The 15,455-nt window shown below is 36.9% G+C and overlaps 2 pseudogenes; both read right to left on the bottom strand.

The window, feature by feature from the left end:
- Window positions 1-12,360: 12,360 nt before the first annotated feature.
- Window positions 12,361-13,631, bottom strand: LOC149188199 (UBP1-associated protein 2B-like; annotated as a pseudogene).
- Window positions 13,632-13,710: 79 nt separating this feature from the next.
- On the bottom strand, window positions 13,711-14,500 carry LOC149188198 (ABC transporter D family member 2, chloroplastic pseudogene; annotated as a pseudogene).
- Window positions 14,501-15,455: the final 955 nt, after the last annotated feature.

Here is a 15,455-nt window from a genome sequence, read left to right as displayed (position 1 = left end):
AAAAGTTATATGCAAAAGCTAGATTCCATGATAGGGAAGAAGATGTCATATTTGAAGCATGGAATGTTAGAGAGGCCATCAAGGCCATCAAGGATGAAGAGATAAATTAGTTGCTGAGAGGATGAGCAACACCTTCAGTAGGGGGGTAATGATGAGCCCTAGAAATGGGTAAATATATGGGCTCATTTTGCCTCTTAATTCGACTTAATCCACCATTCTCATTAGTTATTGCATGTTTTTTATTATATTTATTCTAATATAGTGAATTGGGTTAGTCATTTTGCCATCTAGTCTAATGTGTGCTTTATGCAGATCTTTTGGTCAATTTTGGACAAAGTCAAAGGATTTATGAGAATTTCAGCCAATATTCAAGGAAAACAGGGAAGAGGATTTGTAGGGGGATGAATCATTCATTTATGAACCCTTACCTTGAATTCTCCATCAGAAACTTGGAGCATAAGAAACCACATGAGTGCATCCAAGGGGCAGCCGAGTAAGTAAAGAAGGACTGATGTTTATCTGCAGTTTCGGGAAGATGAGCCCCTTGATTTTAGGAGAGCTGTTGGAGGCTAAAATTTTATAAATAACAGGGCTTAGGTGCTTAGTTTTTTTAGTTGGAGGTTAGCCAGTTATTAGTCAAATTTTCACACTTTTGTGCAGCACTTGTCAGCTCATTTTCGAGCTTCCTTTTTTAGAACAGTTTATGTAATGTGACTTTTACTTTTGATAATGGAGATGAAACAGTTTTTGAGCCAGAACTAATCTCTTTCAGAGGGATGAAGCTCTTGGGTTAGGGCCCAACCCAAGATGCCCAGCACCTCTTTCTTTGTACTTATATGTTTTTGTTTCAGTTCATGAGTTAATTTCTATTACATAGATTCATTTTACTTTGTTTAGATTAAGTTGCTTTTCATGGTTTGCATAACTATTTTTGTTTCAGTTGCTCAAGTAAGTTAATGCAATGACAAACTAAGATTCAAAAAGGCCAATAGTAGGCCCTGATCTCCTTTCTCCCTTTCTGGGACTATGATTTGAGGTCAAGGCACTACTGCTGCCACCGAAAACACAGTTTTGCTCTCCCATGCAATTTCTAGTGTGATGACTTGATTTGGAAAGATTAATGTATTTCTTCAGATTCAGTTGCCTACATCAATTCCAGTTCTTTTACAATAGATCTCTTTGCATACTTTTCTGTTCAAAGGTTACTATTCAACATTTTCTGTTTGTAGATCATAAATTAGGTCAAGCTAGAGAAAGTTCTGTTTTCATGGTGTAGTTAGTCCTTTCTTTGATCAGTTTTCGTAAGTAGATGTGCAAATTTCTTGCAAGGAACCTCAGCTCACCATACATCCATAAATAAGCCAGCATCAACTCACTTCTCACACATTTCCCAAGTCATTCGCAACATTTCACCAATCTGCCCTAATTTTTGCACTTTTCTCCATAAGATTCCCTCTTGCCATTTGAACAAATCTAACCATCATGTCCCCTCTCGATCTTCCTTGGAAAGCTCCAAAAACCTCAACACCTTCATCTAGCCTTCAGCTACCCTTTTCCATCATTTTTCCACCTTCAAAACTTCCAAAAATAGCTCTCGGCCTCCTCTTGTATATCCTCCTATAGATCCCCTATAGCCTCCTGTAGAATTCCCTATAAGTGGTCTTTCGAAATCCGATTGAAATGGAAGTCTTCAGAAGGTTACTAGGGGCTTCTTAAGACCTCTCCACACCTTCCTCCACCTCTGAAAAAACCAATTCCATCTTCCTTCGCCACCAAACCTCTGCACAATCACAACCAGATAAATTACAAGCATGATAATTTCACATAAAAACACTCAAAAGCACAAAAAGATGTTTTCTTCTCATTTTCTTTCAGAAGTAGCTTGAATAAATGTAATTTACCTTTTCTAGTAGTCAATGGCACTCATCGCGTCAGTTTCTATCTCTTTTTCTACAAAATTAGGGTTAGTTGGATAAAATAGTGTTTGCTAGGGTTTGCCTTACATTCCAGTATTCTTTCTCTTTTTGCAAATAGAACAGCCTCTGTAGAGTTCGCTTTCTTTCATCAATGTTAAAAGCTTCTTCTTGAAATTAATAGAAGCTAGCTTGAGCTCCTAGTGATCTTGCGCCAACTAACCAAGTGACATCCTACAGTAAGAGCTAGTACTTGTGCATACAACACCATCGCTTCCATGTTTGTTACAAACTACCGGGTTGATAAAAGTAAAGTAGGAAGACACAGGAGTTGCAGCATTATTGCTGCAATACTAGTGCTCACCAGAAATCACAAGATAGGTGTCCACAATCCCACCAATATCATGCCTCCTTGGGGTGGGTAACCATCATCCATACAAGCAACAAGTATTATCATGAGTGAGTAGAAACTATGCATCAAATGTTACAAAAATGATGACCTAATCTAGCAAGGGAAGGCTAGAAGAAACATCCAAAGGAGTGATGAACTAATCCCTTTAGTCTCAACTCCCCATAGACTATTCAATAACTACAAAGAATGAACTTGAAGGAGTTTACATAGGTGGACCAACACAAGATGGAGATGTGGAAAGGTTCACTACAACCAACTGGGAGTCATCAACAAGAAAACCAACAAGAAAAGAAGAGGCATGTTTCATGGATACATGCTGAGAGTCATCACCAGAAAGGAGCTATAGAAGAGATATTAGAGGTCATCATGAAAAGGCTCATCGTGATGCTTAGTCACTTGGTGAGAGGTAGGGTCATAAAGATGATACCTCTGAAAAGTTTCATAGTAGCCAACCAAAGTCCTATGAGGAGTCTAATGGACAGGAGATATATCATGCCTTTCATGATACAAGTGGGTCCATTCACTTGATCCAAAGAACCTAAAATGTGAGATGGAGGACTTCTAGCCATGCAACCAATAATTTTATGACCTTGCATTAAGGAATATTTTGGGCTGGTCACGGAGAAAGTGGTATCTACAAAATATTTAATGTTTGTAACAACTCAGTGGCCTTATGAACCTTCCCCTTTTTTCAATAGCATCTTATCGTCATGTTATATGTAATCTTATCAGGAGAAAGATCTACTTATCTCATCTCTTCAAGATGGTCTTTCACTTCTCTAATGTTCCCTTCTCTTCCAAGACAATCGATACAAATATTGAAGGAAACAACATCAGGAGAAATGCCCTTCCACTTCATATGCGAAAGGAATTGATATGCTTCATTAAAATTTCCCTCCTTAACATAGTAATCCATGAAGAAATTATAGGTAAAAGAAGTGTCTTTGCATTTATTTGTATGCATTACCTACAAAAGTTTTAGTGCTTCTTATAATGCGTTAGTCTTGAGAAGCCCAATAATCAATGGAATGTAAGTAATCGAATTTGGGGAGTTTCCCTTCTTCACCATCTTATCCAATTCTCCAAAGGCCTCATCAATGTTTCCTGTTGTGGAGAGGACATTGATAAGAGTAGTGAAGGTAATCACATCTCGCACACACTCATTATCCTCCATATCCTTCCAAATCTCCTGGACAACACTGATATCTCCGAAATCACCATACATGTGGATTAGAGTACTGTATGTGATAGAATCAGGCCTACATTTTCTTCTCCTCATTTCACTTAGAAATTCCCTTGCCTCATTCAATATACTAGCATTGCAAAGAGAATCCATCAATTGAGTGAAGGCCATAACATCTAATACACAACCCTCTGTCTTCATTTGTCTCAACATACCACATGCTTCATCGACTCTCCCATCTCTCCCTAGAAATTTGATGTAGATTGAGAAGGTGTAAACATTAGGCTTTAATACCAGCCTTTGCATTTCTATAAAAAAATTTGATACCTATCTTGTTTCTCCCTTTTTCCCCTAGGAACTCATAAGTGTAGAATAGCATTTCGTGTTGGGTACAAGTCTTCTCATATCATCTTCTTGTATACATCCATGGATTATCTCTGAAATCTAGATTTCAATAGTAGAGTTATTATACCATTGTATGACATGCTATTTAGTTGAAACCCAGATCCTTTCATCTCTTCTAGGGCTAGAAGATCTTGCTGGATAACTACTATGAACCCAAATAACAAAAACAATTGTTATAAAAGTTAGGGAATTAGACTTATAGTGTTTTCCCTCGATCAAATCCAAAATTTTTGTCATTGAATTCAACATGTGGACTAACCCTAGAATTTCTAGGATAGAATTGTATGCCTCTGTGTGGTGAAAGAATTTTGGTTTATGAGATACCCATGTGAAGAAAGTTAGTGCTTATTTTGGATCTATATATGATTTCATAACTTGTGCAACATGGTGTGGAGTCAACTCTCCCTGCTATATAAACATGTGGTAAACATCAGGACTTTCAGAAATAAACCCAAACCTTGAAGTTGTTTGAGTGGTCATTTGTTTGTTTGAGGCCCAATTGCACACAACATTCTTGCAAGAACATGTTGTTAAAGTAGATACTTTTAAAGATGAAAACCATTTTCCTCTTCTACCTTCCCCAATAAAAGTAAATTTCAACTCTACATATGACGAACACCAGTATTGCAGCAAGAATGTTGCAACTCCTGGGGCTACAAACTTTACTTCATTAACTCGGGGTTTGTATAAAATTGGAGGTGACAATGTTGTATACACAAGTAGATGTAATGAGTCCACTCTTTGTCATTGTTGAGTTGGGTGATAGACCACTAGGGTTTCTAAAACCAACCTTCTATCGATTTAGAAGAAGTTTGATTACCAATTGAGAAGGGATAATTTTACCCTAATTGAGAGGATTGAAATGCTACCTACTATAGTAATGAAAGACTGAAATAGATGTCTGAAACACACATCTCATCTCGGTATTTGTTAAGATACCTTTCTTTAAAAGAATTATAATTTAACACATGTAAAATCCTAACTAACCTAAGCATGAAATATGAGATAATCAAACACTTAACTTCTATGCACATGAATAAGCATAACAACCTTTTTATTTTTGTATTTTTGTGAAAACATTAATGATAATCCTTCTTAATTGCATAGAAGGTGGGAGAGGTATGGAGAGAGATGGGTGTGATGGGTCAAATGGCTTGGGGGGCAAACAGGGGTCTTATCCTAGATTTCATGATGCATTTCTCACAAATCGGGCTCAAAACAGACCACTAGATGTCCTCCTACAGGATGTCCTAATTCACCTACAGGATCCCCTATTTTCATACAGGAATAGGCCAAAAGAATAAATGTTTATTTGGACAATGGTATGGAGCTTAGGGAAGGTGAGTGATGGAAGGAATAAGGCAAGGATGTGGTTGGAACTCACTTAGAACTCAATCTGAAGCTGTATGATGGTTGGATTTTCTCAACAAGCATGGCAAGTTGTCCTTGTGAAATGATATCTCAGAGTGAGAAATTAGTGGCCTTTGGTGATCATGGGTGGGTATCGTTTGGATGAGGCTGATGATATGAGTTCTTCCTACAATATTGAAACTCCTGCAACATACACATCATTGTTTTCATTTATCCATAAATTATTTCAAAACAAGAAGGGTTTACAACAACAAAAGGAAAACAGAATTTGCATCATTTATTTTCCTAGTTCATGCACAGAAATGCTTCAAATCTATGATGGAAGAACATGAAATCTAATACAAAACATAAGATATTAGAAACTATAACTGCAATCTATCTTCTAAAACTAAAATAGGCTGACCTAATTAGCAGAAAAACCTTAAGTTTCATAAGAAACCAGAATTCTGTCTTTTTGGGATGAATGGGAATTTTTTTCTCAAACCATGGTCCCTGAAGGGAGGAATGAGGTAGGATCCACCTGTTATCATCCTTTTTAGATATATCCTTATATCTCTAATGCTATTGTTAAATCTATGCACAAATGGAAGCAAACTAATCAAATTCACCAATACTTGCAATGTAACAATGACAACATCAATTTAACAAGTAGTATATGAAATAACCTAAGCATACAAGTACATTAAGAGGAACCTCTACTGCTAGGGTTGGGCCCTAACCCAAGAGCTTTAGGACTCTAATTCAACTCAGTGTTGGATCAAGGAATGCTCATTTTCATTAACATATCAAAAAATACATAACAATGTTTTGTCACATTCCTTCAACTTGAAAGTTCTTATCTATTTTTCATCAAAAATATGAATCGTAATGAGGCTCTAGGCCTCCTTATTTATATAACTGAAGTTGCCAACTACTTCCTTAAATATATGGAGACTTGGCTCCCAATCTTAAGATTAACTAGTTCTTAACTATCACTGGCTCTGTTGCCAATGATCCTCATGTCTTGGGTGCCTGCAACTCTGAGCTAGTGTGATTTGATTGAGCGATGCTTGAATGAGTGAAGATTTAATGAGGGAGATCCATATCCTATAATATCTTCTTCTTGTCTCATTCGAGTTAATACACATTAATTAGCCCTAATTTTCTCCTAAAAACCTGCAATCAATGCACATTAGACCACTAGACATAACATCTTACATTTACCCATCTCATTAAGAAAAATATAATTAAAACATGTAAATAGTTATGAGAAGAGTTTATTTTAGTAAGCTTGGAGGTGTATTAAGGTCCACATATTTTACCCCATGATTAGCCTCATCATCACCCCCTACTGAAATTGTTTCTCATCCTTTGAGAAACTTAAACTATGTCCATGTCCTTCATTGCTTTGCTGGCTTCCCTGACATCCCATTCTTCTTTTGTAGTCTCTTCCTCTTGTGAATAAAACCCTACCTTCTTCTCTATCTGTTCCCACATCTTTCTTTCTTCTTCTTCTTTTCTTCCTTCCAACATTCCCAAAAGAAATGGTGGACTAAGCCTCAAGCCAATCCAATTAACTTTCAGTCTTTGTAGTGCATGCTTATACATTGGGGTTCTATTTAGTGCCTCTCTCATTCTATCAAGAGAATGATATTCTCTGTTTTTTAGACTATAAGGCAAGGTGTTCAATCTCCTTTGGCAGGCTTGCTAGCTATCATCTCCTAGCAAGTTGAGAATTGCTTTAAAGTGTGTGACTTCTTGTTCTTGCACAACAAGGTACCTTGGTGAAAGCTTGGGATCATTTGTAATGAGGTTGTGGGTGTTGTTAGGTTCCTATAATAATAGGGATCATAATTTTGAATTGACTATGTTAAGTCTTATAATATTCTGCATACCTTTTCTTTGTTTGAAAATGTTTTCCATATTAAAAGATGAAAAGAGGGTATTTCCTACAATAATAATCAAAGGGCCAAAAGGAAGAAAGATAAAAAAGATATAAAATATGAACCCCATAAAAAGAAACAAATAGAAATTCTTAAAGTGTTGCATGTTCAAATGCGACTAATATTTGTTTACTTTTCCTCGACAAATAAAATTGTGTGCCTCTTGTCCAAAATGCCACAATTCATGATGATCATACAGTTTAATCTTGATTATTCATGCTTTTGAATGTCATGTCATGAAAGTTAGTGAACAAATATCTGACCTAACCATTTAATCTTGGCAAATCATTAGTTAGGTAGAGAATTAAAATGAGCTCATAAGTTTAATATGATCCATTGGAAGACATAAGGTTAGAAATAAGTCATTTTTCTTATCAAAAGAAAATAAAAGGGTTAGAAAGCTCAAATGCACCCAATAAAGGAAAGAAAAGTGTTAGGATAAATTGAAGGGTAGGTAGAATAAATTCTCTTCCTTTGTTTAAAATCTCTTTCCTATGTGAGAACTATTTCCCCTTGCTAAAATCCATTCCCGTTTGAAAAAATCCATTTCCCCTTATCCTAACCCATTCCCCCCTTACAAACCCATGTCCATCATTAAAAGTCCCCTTCCCTTTACTATCTCTTCATGATTCAAATAAAACATGAAAAACCCACTTTTGCATGGTTAAAAGAAATATATCGGGCCCCAATACCTTTTTTCCCCCCCCGCTTAATACATTTCCTCACCATTATAGTGTTAACCCCCCACTGTATCAGTCTTGGCCCCACATCTTTGAAAACCCCCATACACCACCCGATCAATGATCACATCCAACGGTCCATGCCAATTATCGCATTCCCTATGTTCGATGTTTAAAGCTATTGAGGGGTTGCAAAATGGGTGGTTTCACCCATCCCCTCCCCTGCCACGTGGTGCCACCAGAGTTTATCGCATCTCCCAGCCCCAAACCACCATACCACCTTTGGCGGTGCAATAATCTACCAAAACTGCCTCTCAACACTATGTAATAAACCACCACACCACGCCATTAACCACTGCATTATGTTAAATCCTGCCATTTCCCAAAGGATGTAAAATAAAAAAAACCCTGAGAATTCGTTATTTCACCATTGCTATTGAAATTGCGAGAAAAGACCAAAAGCCATCACCAACCCAAAATAGAGTCCCTACTGTTGCCTAGACCCCTCTGCAACTGAAATTCACTATTTTCCAGGTAATTCTAATACTCTCCTTCATCAATTGAACACAGAAATTTATAAATTAACCAAAGTAATGGCTTCTTAATGTGTTCTAAATGTAAACCCTCTCCAACCTCCAGTAGCAGATGTCAAACACCTACCCTTGGTCGATAAATACTTGAAAATTGTTGACACTATGATAGATTCCAACTTCTTCGAGCTCCATTGCTGGAGACATGACAAACTTATTGACTAGGCAAATGATATTCATCTCTGGGATTCTATCCTGCCCAAGTATGCATTTTCACAAACCTACCAATTCACTGAACTCATCAAACTATACCAAATCAATTATTTGCCAAATGAAAGAGCCATAGTCACCCCTACCCAAGAAATCCTATTCACTATCAATGCTCAATCCATTAATCAAATGTTACATATTCAACCACAACTAGAGGGAGTGCCTCTTTCCATTGAAACCCTTACTGAGCTTTACCTAAAGCTAGATTTTCCTAAAAGGTCTCAAATATTTCAGACCTTCCTCCCTGAAACAACTCAAATTCCTAAGAAAAACCCACCATACTCTGCTGCCATGTTCCCAGAACAAACCAAGAAAATTGTAACCATGTTATCTTGTATTTTAGGATATTTTACTGATGAGAATGTAGATGAATCCATCCTGGGTTTCCTCTCTATATTTTTCCCAGGCTAGCCTCCAGCTATAACTTTCAACTTTGCCCAATTCCTAGCAGATGCAATCCATGATCAGCTAGTCAAGCTGCCTGAAGAAGGAGTGTTCAAATACTCCTTAGTTTTGTTCCATATGTTTTTGTATTTCCAATCAGAAAGGTTTGCAGGGAGCCTTGAAAAACTAGACACAGAGGGTAATCCCCAATCTGTTTTCTTTTGGGCATCCTTGATTAGAAAGGATACCATAGAATCCAGATATAAAGACTTCATTGATTCATTTGTTTATCCAATTCTCAATATGCTAAGCAGTAGCATTCAACTTAGAATCAGTGAAGAGATAAAGAAGTTGTTACATTTGTCCAATCAAAGTAAAATAGGAGATTGGTATTTATACCAAAATCATACAGAGATCAGAGTATATGGAAGCTAGCTAGTTACATACAAGCTTCCCAAATACCTCCCAATGAGGCTATTTTCTTTGGAATACACCAGACAAATCTTGAATTATGATGAATTCCATTTTCTTTCAGCTAAAAGAAGACCCAGTTTAAGATTAAAAACCAAATAGGGCCTTTTATATGTAACAATATAAATGATGGAAAAGAAGCAGATAGATGTTTACAAGAGTTCAAGTTCAGTAGCAGTTTCCAATGGAATTATGATCCTTTAGGTGTCATAAGTAAATTAATAGTCAAATTTAAATTGACCCCCTTCATCCATGAGTCAAAACCAGAAATATAAAAGTATTCCAACTAGGTAGAGTGGTTGGGAAACACTCGTCAAGAGGTGGATAAGTAGGTTGATACTAGTTCTATCCCGCATACTCCAGACCCACAAGAAAAGAATTCAAAAAGGGCTAGAGAATAAGGATCCTACTCAACTGAAACCACTTTTGATACTAAATTTAAGCTTGTGAGTAGAAATAAAACCAAGCTAAATCTAGTAATAGAGCATGAAGAGATAGTTGAAGCAAAAATAGAGATTATCATTAGGGGTGATGCACCCTCAACACATGTAGAAGAAACACCTCTGCCCTCATCTTCTAGTGCACAAATCATTCAAAATCAAAATTATGCAGAAGTTTCATCATCTATAGAAACAGTGGAGAAAGAGAATGATATCATGGAGAGGCACAAAGAGATTAAAATAAAAAATTAAGCATTAAAAGTTGCTATATGTACAAAATATTGGAAACAATCTCCCAGTAATTAGAGTAGGTTGCTTTTAGCTTTTGACATCAAGACAAGGAAAATGCGGATTAATTTCCTACAGCTAGAGGTAATGAGCCCAAGAAATTCAAAAGATTATAAGAAAACAACCTTTGAAATTCATTCCAAGGATGTGCATGCAATTGACGATATTGAATTTCATAAACAGGCAAGAGAAATGATATATTCAACCATGGTAGAAAAAACTCTAAGTGTCCAAAAATTGAAGAATTCTCTTGAAAATGTACAGTCATGGTTAAAACTGGAAAGGGCCTCATCAAAAGAAAAGGAAAATAAGATTAAGTCACTAGAATATTTGGTAATTGAAATTGGCTATAATCCAACTAACATCAAGGCAACAAAAGAACTCATTAAAAAGAGAAATGCATACATAGTTGCACTCAAGAAACAACTAAATCTATCAACTGCTGAGCATCCACAAACCAAGGAAGTTTTGGAGACACTTAATCAAAAGGATGAGATGGTGAACTTAATCATCCTGTTGACAACTCAGTTAAGAGAAATAGAGATAGAAATGGATAAACTAGTATACGAGAAACAGGCTAGCAGAGAAGAAGCTCCCATTACTGCTATTCCCATAGGAGCTACAATAGAAACAGCATCAGAAAAAACCAACAACCCATCCCAATGATGAGGCCAGAAAATTGATTCAAGAAATTGAAGACATGTCCATTCAAACAACACATATTAATAAGCTCAAGGAGCAAGTGAAGATCTTAGAAGATGAAAATAAATTAGTAGAAGTAATGCATAAAGGTGAGAAACAAAAAGCCAATAGATTGAATGACAGGATCCACTAGTTAGAAAAAGAATTGTCACTAAAGGATCCTTTGGCCCAAGAAAAGCAACATCTATGGGCCAATATCATTAATGTAATGCCCCACTTAATCTTATCATGCAAAATCTATTAGTGTTTAAATTACCTGAAAATATTGACTTATAATTATCAAGAAATATTGGTAGATACCTTCATTGGGAAACTGTAATTTCTATTTAATGATATAAAACTATTATTGTAATAATTCAATTCCCAAATTGTCTTCTCAAATTTTATCTTGGATAGGATATGGTCTCCCCAACTAATTACTAAATTAAATATCCATATCTTATCCCAAAAATGTCCTCTCAAATTTACTTGGGAGAAGATATGGTCCTCTCCAATTAAGTAGCAAATTAAATATCCATATCTTATCCCCAAAATGTCCTCTCAAATTTACTTGGGAGAAGATATGGTCCTCCTTAATTAATTATCAAATTAAATATCCATATCTTATCCCCAAAATGTCCTCTCAAATTTACTTGGGAGAAGATATGTTAAGAAAAGTCAAATGAAAGGATGAGGGGGTAGTTATGACATTAATGATAGGTGGTTGAGGTGGAGGGGAGGAAGAGGCATAAAAGGGGAAGGATGATGATAGGAGAGGGGGATCCTTGGTATTGGTTTTGGTTTTGGTTTTGGTGGTGGTTTTGGGGGATTTTTTTTGGGAGTAAGGTGGAGAAAAGAGAAGGGAGAGAAGGAGAGTGTTTTTTCAACTTGGAAACACTACATCTAGTTGGACTTGGGCTCGAAGGGCTAGGGAACCTATGAAGGTTCCCCGGGCTAGGAAATACTTCTTAGTTGGCTTGGAGGAAAATCCAGTCGGGTAGTCAAGAGGAGCATGGAGCTCAGGAGCATCTCAACTAAGTTATTGGAACATGTATTATCAGTCATTTATTTTAGTTATGTAAATTATTGCAAGTTATACATGTTAGATAAATTGTTACAAGTTATACATGCTGTAGATTAAATTAATTTATGTTCATGCTTATGATGTTTTATAAACATGAAATTTTCCTTGCTATGGATTTTAGCGAAATTTATTTGAATGAGTGGAGTGGTAGTTAGATGACCCTAGGAGGGAGCCTCACATGTGGCATCAGAGCTAGTTTCAAAATCTAGACCCAAAACCCACTAGACCCAAATATCCACTAAAAGAGTTTATAACCCTCAAAGTTACTTGTATGCATTTTATTATAAAATTGTGTGGAACTGATTTCATTTAAGAATAATTTTTTTTTATTCTACCAGAAATTTAGAACTTCTTTTATCATTGCCATGTGTGTCCTCAACTGCATCGTCCCTTCCAACACTGCCATGTTGAGAACCATAAGCTGCAAGCTCGGGTGAACTGCATACGACCCTACCGATCCAAGCGGGCTCTACACAAATTGTGAAAATGCAGCCACTTGTGATAGAAAAGATGGATTGAATGATGATGCCAAGGCAAGATTAATAGATGTCAAAATTGAGTGATCCAACCCAAGAAATTTCTGGTTTTGACCAGCCAAAATAACATTAAAATGCTTGACTGAAACTAGAATCACCTCCCTAATTAAAAGGCAATGTGCTGCCAAGAACACGGTTTGCTTCCACAGCTGATCCGAGAATCGAAACTACACCATGGGTCAGAGTAAGGTCATTGGGATCTAGAGAGCCGGTAACAGGGGTATGCATGTTCCTCTGCTTGCTACCTTCTGCTGCCCTCTTGCAGTTCATGACATGACCTTCTATAGTTTTTTTCGGCTCCTCTAAAGCCTTATTAACACCCTCAACAGTCTTGTAAATGAAAGAATGAAGCTTTTGGACATTCCTGTTAGTTATCAAACCCTAAGGGCCCTTCCTCAATTATGACGTATTTGAAAAAAAAAGTTTAGCAATTTCTCCATCGGCATATCGGCCAGAGCATTGCTCACATGGATTTTTCGCGCAGTGGTCTTGGTGGGGGGTTGTGCTAGCACCAAGCCAATGGAAATAATATGGAAAGTAGTCATCTGGCTATCAATTTTCTTGCTAGGCTCCTTCAAGGATTTCTATGCGCCTTCCATGTGTTTAAAGTTCACGAATCTGTAACCATTCAATTTCCCAGTTCCCTTGTCCACGATGACAGTGCATTCTTCCAGCTTATCATATTGGGAGAAAATGAACTTCAAAGCCTTTGATGTAGTGTCCCAACCGAGACTGTGGACAAATATTTTTTTGTGCACCAGATCCTTGTTGACATGTTTTCAAATATTTTCTACAAGCTAAGGGTCTTTCTTAGCGTTCTCAGAAATGATGTCCATCAGTTGCTCCTTACTAAGAGGCTCCAATATCTTCTTCAAGTATTCTTCATCTAGCTTTGGTGCTACAATCAGCTTAAGAGTAATACCACAACTTTCTACAAGCTTCTATAATGACCCAATTACTCGTAGAAGTGTCTCTGGACAAACATAAATAATGTCATACATGCCTGCTTCTAGCTCATCCAGAGAGGAGAATCAACTTTAGTGTAGTACTGTCAACACCATGGCCAGTTAAGGAAAACATTTATGCAATTGACTTTGTCAAATATGTCTTATCTTAACCAACGGTTTCAAGTATCCAGTTTCACTGAAATGTATCAAATGCATGATTCTCCAACCGCAAAATCTGCTTGTGATAATTGCGTAGAGTTCTTCTATGCTCGACGTTTATATATGTTATTCCCACAGCTGTAATTTGTTTGTACAGAAAAACCTCATTAGCTTCACGCAGCATGCTTGTAGACTCATCCAACAGAGAAAGTTCTACTTGTGCAAGTAGCAATCAAGGAAATGCGAGTCCTTGTTGTTCACCCATCGAAAGTATGCATGACCAGTCAACGTTGGAGTCCAAACCATTGCAGCGTGTGATTAGTTGATCAAGACATACAACCTTCAATACCTCAACAAGCTCATCTTCATTTAGCATAGGGTTAAGTTCACATCGTGTGTTTTTCAATCTCAAACATTTCAATGAAAATGGTAGAGAATCTGATTTTGACACGGCAATAAGATCTTCAATCCACGTAGGATAAAGCAGCTGCTGGCACAATGTTCCTAAAACCATGTAAGGCCTTTGAGGAAGGAAAAATATTGCCCAAAACTTCCTTTTGTTCCATCTACGAGTTGGTGTTGTTTGCCTTCTGTACGATAGTTTGTTCCATTCATTGGGCCATCATTGTTAATTTCTCCTTGTAAAATAGATCTATCAGATCCTTTATTGCTCTATTTTATATGGAATCTAATAGTGCCTTTACCAGAACACCATATACCAGGAGTAGCACTCACAATGAAGTTTTTCCACTTCCACTTGGACCCATTATCAGTAAGTGATCTCCTTTAGTGACCACCAATGACAAGTCTTCAATAAGAGTCATGGTGTGCTATGGTGTTTGTAATGGTAAATGTTCAATTTCCAAAATTTTTGGACAAACTTCAAAAGTATCTGCTCCATTACATTCTGAAGTAGTTCCATAAATCTAATCAACCTTCAAGAAATTTATCTTTGGTTTGGAGTCTTTTATCAATAGACTATTGGTTTGGTCCAAAATATCACTAAACTCACCTAACCGATCAATGACAACTGAGAAAACACTGATAGCCTGAAACTGGTATACAATTAGTGAGAAGTCGCCCAAGACATGATTGAAAACGGAGTAAGACTAATTGATCACTCCAAATTCGATTTTGCCAGAGAAATACATGGGAGCCACAACAACTGTAGGTAAAATTTGAATTAGGTATCAGTATCCACTAGTGAAGAAGTCCAAGTTTTGTGATGAAATCAGTAACAGAGTAAAATTCGCAAAAGCTTGTTTGAAGTGTTGGAGAAGCAGTTGCATCTCATTCTCTTCACCTCCATCGAAAGAAATTGACTCTGCACTTTCTCAGGATGCGCACTAACCCATAATGAAAGTCTGCCTCTCTTTTTTTTTCTTGCATGAAGTATAGGTTTACAAGTCCCTTTCCTATAAGGATGTTGATGGTTGTTCCCTCAAGTGAATAAACAATGAGCACCACAAGTAGAGGTGGATAAATTCCAAACAATATGTTGTTGAATGATATCAAGTCTACTACTTCCGTAAACAATGTTAATGAAAATGAAAGATAAGTTCCGGTGAGAGAATTGAGGTCATCAGCAATCCTCTGATCTGGGTTATCCATGATTGGTTGTCATTGGGTCTTATAGAAAGTTTGGTTCTCAAAATGGTGGCCCAAATAGTAAATTTTCATTCATGCCCGCCATCTCAGTCCATGTGTTTCTCTTCCATAATCTCTCACTACAAAGACCTACAAGGGTGCAACAATTTTCTCACTGAAATTCCTGCAGCA

Source organism: Pinus tabuliformis, chromosome 3_1 (genome assembly GCF_031772625.1).
Source record: "Pinus tabuliformis cultivar Carrire ecotype Pingquan chromosome 3_1, CPIR1, whole genome shotgun sequence".
NCBI lineage: Eukaryota > Viridiplantae > Streptophyta > Pinopsida > Pinales > Pinaceae > Pinus > Pinus tabuliformis.
This window is presented reverse-complemented; position numbering and strand designations above follow the sequence as displayed.